Below are 7,216 nucleotides of genomic sequence, written 5' to 3'. Positions count from 1 at the left end.
CAAAGGATTATTAATATCTACAGTACATATACAATTTCTCCAAGACTATATTAAAGCAAACTCAATCCAACCTTCCCTACCCAACTCTGACCACTCTCATTTGCCAAGCCACAGATCCATGAGCCAGATTGAAGAGCCTTTCTTTCGTAGGGGTTTTCACCCTCTGTGTCTATCTTTATCCACATAACCTTCAATCCCATTTCTGAACAGCTCATTTCAGAATAAGTTAATAAGCACAAGGGGGTTAATGTAGTATGTACAATTTACATTTATATAGCACCTTGCACCTCAGGAAAATGTCTCAAAGTGTTTCTATGGTGTAACAATGATCGTACTTTCACCCCATAGCTTTGTGTCATTTCCTGGGAGAACGTTTCCCACCTATTATTGTGCAGGACAAAATATCTCTTCCATTTTCCAGTTTTACTAGTTCCAACATTATAGACTATAGAAAATATAGTCTCGGTCCAAGGGTATTATCAGCAATCTTTTAAAATTAGTGATCCGTAATCTTCCTCATATACTTTGCTACGTGCAATCCAAATAAATTGGTAAGTGATACAGTAGCTGTGATTGCTAAGCATTGATGTACAATTCATACGCTGAGTGGAGCCTTGCTGTTTCACAAGACTGGGTTGACCAGCTTGTGAAATTTAAGGAAACGAACATCTGAAGCAAGGATCTCTTGAAGAGGAGGTTTCACAATGATGCAAAATGAAATATTTCAGTAATTGTTGATGAAATTACAGATAATAAAAATCTAGGAATGTGCAGAGAAGCTGTTTGTGGTCATTTTTTTTATGAGAGATCAGCGGACCGTGAGGGAATTACCTGGCTCAGTCAGTGGTGCCCTAGTCTCCGAGCCAGAAGGATGTGGGTTCAAGCCCCATGTTGATACTTTGAACTAGGCTGACACTCCAGTATTGTTCTGGGGGTGGGGGTGCTATAAGATTGGCAATTCTCTCCTTCAGAATAAACGTTCAACTGAATGTTACAAATTACATGCCACTGTTCGAAAAGAGAAGGGAGTTTTTTCCCTAGTGTCCTGGACAACAATTCTCCGAATAAATTGGCCATTCATCTCATGGCTGTTTGTGGGACTATCACATTTGGCTGCACAATTGACCGCACTCATTTATAAAACTATATCAGCTGTCAGCCTGGCGCAGTTGGTAGCACTCTCACCTCTGGGTGAAAAGGTTGTTGGTTCAAGCCCCATGTTGGGTCTTTGAACTCATAGTCCAGGGCAGCTGCAATGCAGTGTTGGCTGAGGTGCCGTCTAATGCAGGAGATATTAAACTGAGGTCTCGTATGGCTGTTGAAGATCCCATGGCATGACTCGAAAAGACATTGGGAGTTTCTCCCAATATCCAGGCCAACAGTCCCATGGATAAAAGTGGTCATTCACTTCACAAGATCACCTTGGATAAGAATACCCATCTTCTTTTTAAAAACAAAATGAGAATGACTGTTTGTGAGGCATTAATGTGGACAAATTAGCTGCTCAGTCACCTGCAAAATACATGGTCACCACACTTGACTGTAAATCCTGTCAAGGACTTTTAGACATCGTCTTAACACAAAAGGTTGTAAAGGCGCTAGATCAAAGGCCAAGATTATTTATTAAGATTGTTGTTGAAATCACCTGATTTCATTGTTTACTTAAGATGTGAGGGCGGGTGAGAGGGGTTGTGTGGTGCTCTCCTATGATGACGCAAGATGGGAAATTGCAACATCAAACTGTGCACAGTAAACAAGCCTCAACTACGCACTGTGTTCAGAAAAGGAACCACAAGTCATACATTACTGGAGATGGATCAAGCAGGAATCCAACAACACCAACTTGCATTTATATAACGTCCTTCACACCAGACAGCGTCTCCGGACTGATAGAAATACCGGCAGTGGGAAAGTGTCTCATTTCTCAAAGGGCAGCAGCTCAAGTATAAAATTCATTCAGAAAAAAGCTAATAAAAAAGAACTCACCAGCAATTTAATGCATCGATTCCATTATCTGTCAGAACCACCCTACTCTCAGGCAAATTGAAGCATTTTTACAACATCTGACCGCATGCACACACTTTCCTGTCAGTGTCACAAGGCAGCAGCTCTCTAAAGCCAGCTCCAGGACCTGCCGTCCATTTATTCGACATGAGCAATAACTGATGGGTAGATCAAGCTTGGCCGGTTGATCTGTGTCTATTAATATTGAGATTTTTTAAAAAAAACATTTTCGGGAATACTAATCGTCAAGATATTTGTGTGTTTTTAAAAAAATGCTCCTATGTAAGTAGAGTAATAATAATAATAATGCATGCATTTGATATAGCGTCTTATCAAGTTGTTGAGATGTCTCAAAGTGCTTCACAGGTTATACTGTGGGCGAAAGTAGATTAGAATTGCCAAATATCTTTTTATTTTTGCAATATACATTGGCGTAGCTGGTAGCACTCTCGCCTCTGGTTCAGCCCCGCATTGGTTTGTTGAACTCATAGTCTATGATGCAAAGCCTTTTTCGGGGTGGCTGGGGTTCTCAAATAACCAATGACTACACATTACCTGGCCTGGTGGCTTCATCAGTAAATTCTTCACAAAGTGGAAGAAATGGTTGGCGCTTGGCTGTTCAAGAGCTTTCCCTGATGTGTAATGAGGATAGCTCCCTGATGCACTGTTACAGCAGATTCTCTCCTCCTCACTCTACATTAATCGGCCTCATCACTGTTTTGCTGAGAAACAACATGTGTGCAACCATAACCGAACGTCAAACCTGGGCTAAGGGCTATCAATGTTGGCTAACACTAACGTGTTTGACCCCGGTGGGAACAGAGGATTCGGTATTAATGCGGGAAAGTGGTGATGGGAGATAAAGGAAACCTACAATGTTTTTCTCCTATTTCCCCATCAAGTGTTAGGTGTCAGCCTGGCTCAATTGGTATCATTCTCGCCTCTCAGGATAATGGTGTGGGATCAAGCCCCTAAATCAGGACTTTGAGCTCATTGTACAGGCTGACGCTTGAATGCAATACTGGGGGAAAGCAGTACATTGTCAAAAGGCCATCCTTTGAATGAGATGTTAAACTGTCTTGATAATGATAATAATAATAATTCTTGTATTTGATATAGCACCTTATTACGCCTTCAAGACGTCTCAAAGCGCTTCACTACTGTAAATTAAATAGACTGTGTATTTTGTGGGTGAAATGTTGATACTATAAGAAAGGAGTTGGAAGCTTCTCCTGTTGTCGTGGCTAACAGTCACCCACATAGAAAAAAATGCTATATCAAATGGAAAGATATTATTCGTTATAAGGTCACTTGCACGTTCTATACTATTTGCAACAAAAATAGTATTAATTCATTAGTGATTTAAGTCTAAAAACAATGAATGAGATTAACAAATTATCACCGTATATTAAAGAGTTTACGACTGACTAAACAAAGTCAGTATCATTGCAACCAGGTCCCTTAGGTGATATTTTTGTTCTGGATTCACTTGGGGAACAAGGTCTTGACAGCACAATGCTGATCCCAGCAACCTCGGCTCCATTTACTCAATGCAGTGGTTTGGCAATGAATGCCAAGCATGGCAATTAATGAGGGACTGGGCTGGAAAGTACCAGTGATAAAAATCAGAAACCTGCTTTGAGGTGGAAAGTGCACAGCTCTTGGTATCTTTCTGACTGTTGCACGGAAACCACACAGTCGCAGTATTCTTCAGTTGCCTGCAACACCATCAGCTGGTAAACACAGAATGGCTGCCAAAGCACGTCGGAGAGCATTGAAAGGATTAGAAAAGCCATAGCCAAGAGCAGTGAAACTAAGGATCATCTGAAGACAATGGCAGTCAAGAAGTCTTGCTTTTTGCTTTATAATCCTGCCTGCTCAGGTTGGATGTTAAAGATCCCATGGCACTATTTGAAAAGAGAGGGGAGTTTCTCTCTCCTGGTGTCCTGGCCAACAATCCCCTAAATAAAATGAGTCACTCATTTCATGGCTGTTTGTGGGACATTGACTGCAATGTTTCGGCCACAATATACAGTCAAAGCACTTTACAGCATATCCTGTAAAGCACTTTGAGACGTCTTGACGACTTGATAAGGCGCTGTATGAAATGCAAGGATTATTATCATTATTATGAAAGGCAATTTGTTGCCGTTGAACGAATAAAGGAGAAAGAGCAAAGAAATAAGATTCAAAAGCATCTTCCCTAAAAATCATTAAAATTAAACACTTAAAATGTGCCTAAGGTCCATCTCATGACTGGAACAATGCTGCACAATCTGTTTTAACTCTCTCATAATGGAAGAGCATTACTCAAGTTGTTGGACAATTTTTTTGTATCACATCCCTCCAAGTGTTATTGGAATTAAGTTTGAAGAGTACCTTTTGCAGTGTTGGGGGTATTGTTGCAGCATTGAATTAAACAAAAACTGAGAGACTTTACAGCTTTAATCTTTAAATGGGAAGTCCACAAAGCTGTTCATTTAAGTCAAAAAATAAAGCAAGTATGTCACTTCATATATTTTTGTGGTATTTAGTAGATTAAAAATAATCCTGGCTCAGTTGATAATAATAATAATAATAATCCTTGCGCCTTAATAATAATAATAATAATAATAATAATAATCCTTGCATTTGATATAGCGCTTTTCACGTCGGGAGGACATCCCAAAGCGCTTCACAGAACACACTGTAAAGTGAATTGACTGTATATTTGTGGGCGAACGCGGCAGCCAATTGCGCACAGCAATGTCCCACAAACAGCCGTAGATTGAAAATGACCAATTTATTATTGTTTTGTTTTGGAGGGATTATTATTAGGCTCTGTGTGGAGTAAGGAAACTTGCCCAAGGTTTCGCCCTGTGCCTGGAATTGAACTCAGGTCTCTCACTTGCAAAGCGAGTGCTCTAACCATTGAGTTACAGGACTCCACATCATGTCCGTATCATGTCATCGAGGCATCTCAAAGAGCACCACGGGATATACTGTAATGTGTAGTAACTGTGTATTTCGTGGGCAAAATAGTGTTGAGCATCGCAGAACCTAGGGAAAAAGGTAAATTGGTATCCCCTCTCAAGCGGTTCAGTGACTACCACCTGAACCTTAGCTGAATGCAACCACATTGACTTGTTGAAAGTACTTTCTCTTTTTTGTTCTGGGTTTGGGTGGGGCAGAATATTATATAACATAACATGTAGGAGCAGGAGTAGGCCGTTCGGCCCTTCGAGCCTGTCCCGCCATTTAATCATGGCTGATCTCCCAATCTAACTCCAGCTAATAACCTAACCTTGCCTTATCCCCATATCCCTTAATCCCTTTTACAATAAGAAATCTATCTCAGTCTTGAATATGTTCAAGGACTGAGCATCAACAGCCCTTTGGGGTAGCGAGTTCCATACATCCACCACCCTTTGAGTGAAGAAGTTCTTCCACAACTCAGTGCGAAAGGGTTGGCCTCTGATTTTATGGTTGTGACCCCTGGTTTTAGTTTCTCCAATCTCCCACTATCTACTCTATCATGCCCTTTGATGATCTTATAGGTTTCTACAATTCAATACAAATAAATGCAAGGAACTGTGTATAGGAAGTAAAAAGTGGGGCCACTTGGACACAAAAGAGCTAAGAGGGAAGTTTAAAACACAGGGAAGTATTTCTTTCCACAAAGAGTGGTTAACAGCTGGAGCGGTTTACCAGGAAATGTGGTCAAAGCCAGAAAGCTGGATTTATTTACGTACTCAATGATGCAAAGGGAAGACTTTAGGGTGGGTAGGATGAGATCAATTGTGCCAAAGGGCCTTCTTCAAACAGCGCTCTCATAATCCTTTAAGGACATAACCTAAAATATAAGTGTTAGTGCTAAAGAGGCAGGATTCACATATGCTCCACATATAACTGTCCTTTTGTCTCCCTTCCACCAAAGATATGGTCAAGTTAGGCACATAAATTGGGCACATTGTGTAATGGTTTCCTGGTGGTTAACATGGCAAAGTTGGTTGTTAATAATAAGAAGAAGAATCCTTTCATTTGATTTAATGCCTTAACACGTCATCGAGAGCTTCACAGGATTTTAATGTGAAGTGCAGTGACTGTATTTGTAGACAAACATGGCAGCCAGTTTGCACACAGCAATGAAGTTGTGGTCCATTTGGGACCAAGGTATCACTGCATACTATCAAACACCACCCACCGCACACTCCCCCACCACCCCTCTGCATGAGAAACAGAGGCCCTAAAACCTCCTTTTATTCAGTTGTAAAACCCAAAATCTTATTCACTACTATGTTTCACGCTAGCCTGTGGTTCGAGGTCAGAGCTTATTCATCACACACATTTTGTCATCAGATAAGACCCTGCTAGGCCAGGATGCTTCATATTGCACTGAGCTGCAGTCTTAGCAGATCACAGGCTCACCTCATAAAATGCTACTATATCCATCTGCCATGTAACATAGGGTCATGACTGGTGAGACATGGAATCACTGTTTCACACAACATGCAAGATGGTAGTCTGTAACAGGACAATCACAAGAACGTTTATAGCCAGATCACAGCGAATCTACACCAAGCATTGCTGTGTGTGTCACCTGTCTAAATGATAACCCTTGCATTCAATATAGCGTCTTTCATGTCGCGGTGACTTTTGAAAGCACTTCACAGGATTTACTGTACAATGTAGTGAGTTTTGCGCACAGCGGTGTCACACAAATAGCCATGAAGCAAATGATCCTTTTTTATTTGGGCGAGTGTTGGTTAGAATGCCAGTAGAAACGTCCCTTTTTTTTCAAATGGAGCCATGGGATCTTTAACATCCATCAGACGGGACCTCAGTTTAACATCTCAACCTCAAGGACGGCTACTCCGGCAACACATTGCTCTCCCCCCAGCAGTGTATTGGAGTGTCAGCCTCGTCTGTGAGTTCAAACTCCAACCAAGAGTGCTATCAACTGAATCAAGCTTCTGTATTGGGCACTTGCACCCAAAACACTACTGAAAATATAGTACTCTACAATTTACACTTGTATAGCACCTTTCACGTCAGGAGGACGTCTCAAAGCACATCGAGTCAATATGGTAGATATGGTATTAGATATTGTCTTCCAAAATGCAGCAAAGGGGAAACAAAGCACTCAGTGAAGCACTTTACAGGTTAGACTGACATTGAGTTTCAGATCAACTCTGTCAAATTATGGTAATGACTGGTCACATGACCTGCTTCC

This window comes from Callorhinchus milii, unplaced genomic scaffold, assembly GCF_018977255.1.
Source record: "Callorhinchus milii isolate IMCB2004 unplaced genomic scaffold, IMCB_Cmil_1.0 Scaffold15, whole genome shotgun sequence".
In the NCBI taxonomy this organism is placed as follows: Eukaryota; Metazoa; Chordata; class Chondrichthyes; order Chimaeriformes; family Callorhinchidae; genus Callorhinchus; species Callorhinchus milii.
This window is presented reverse-complemented; position numbering follows the sequence as displayed.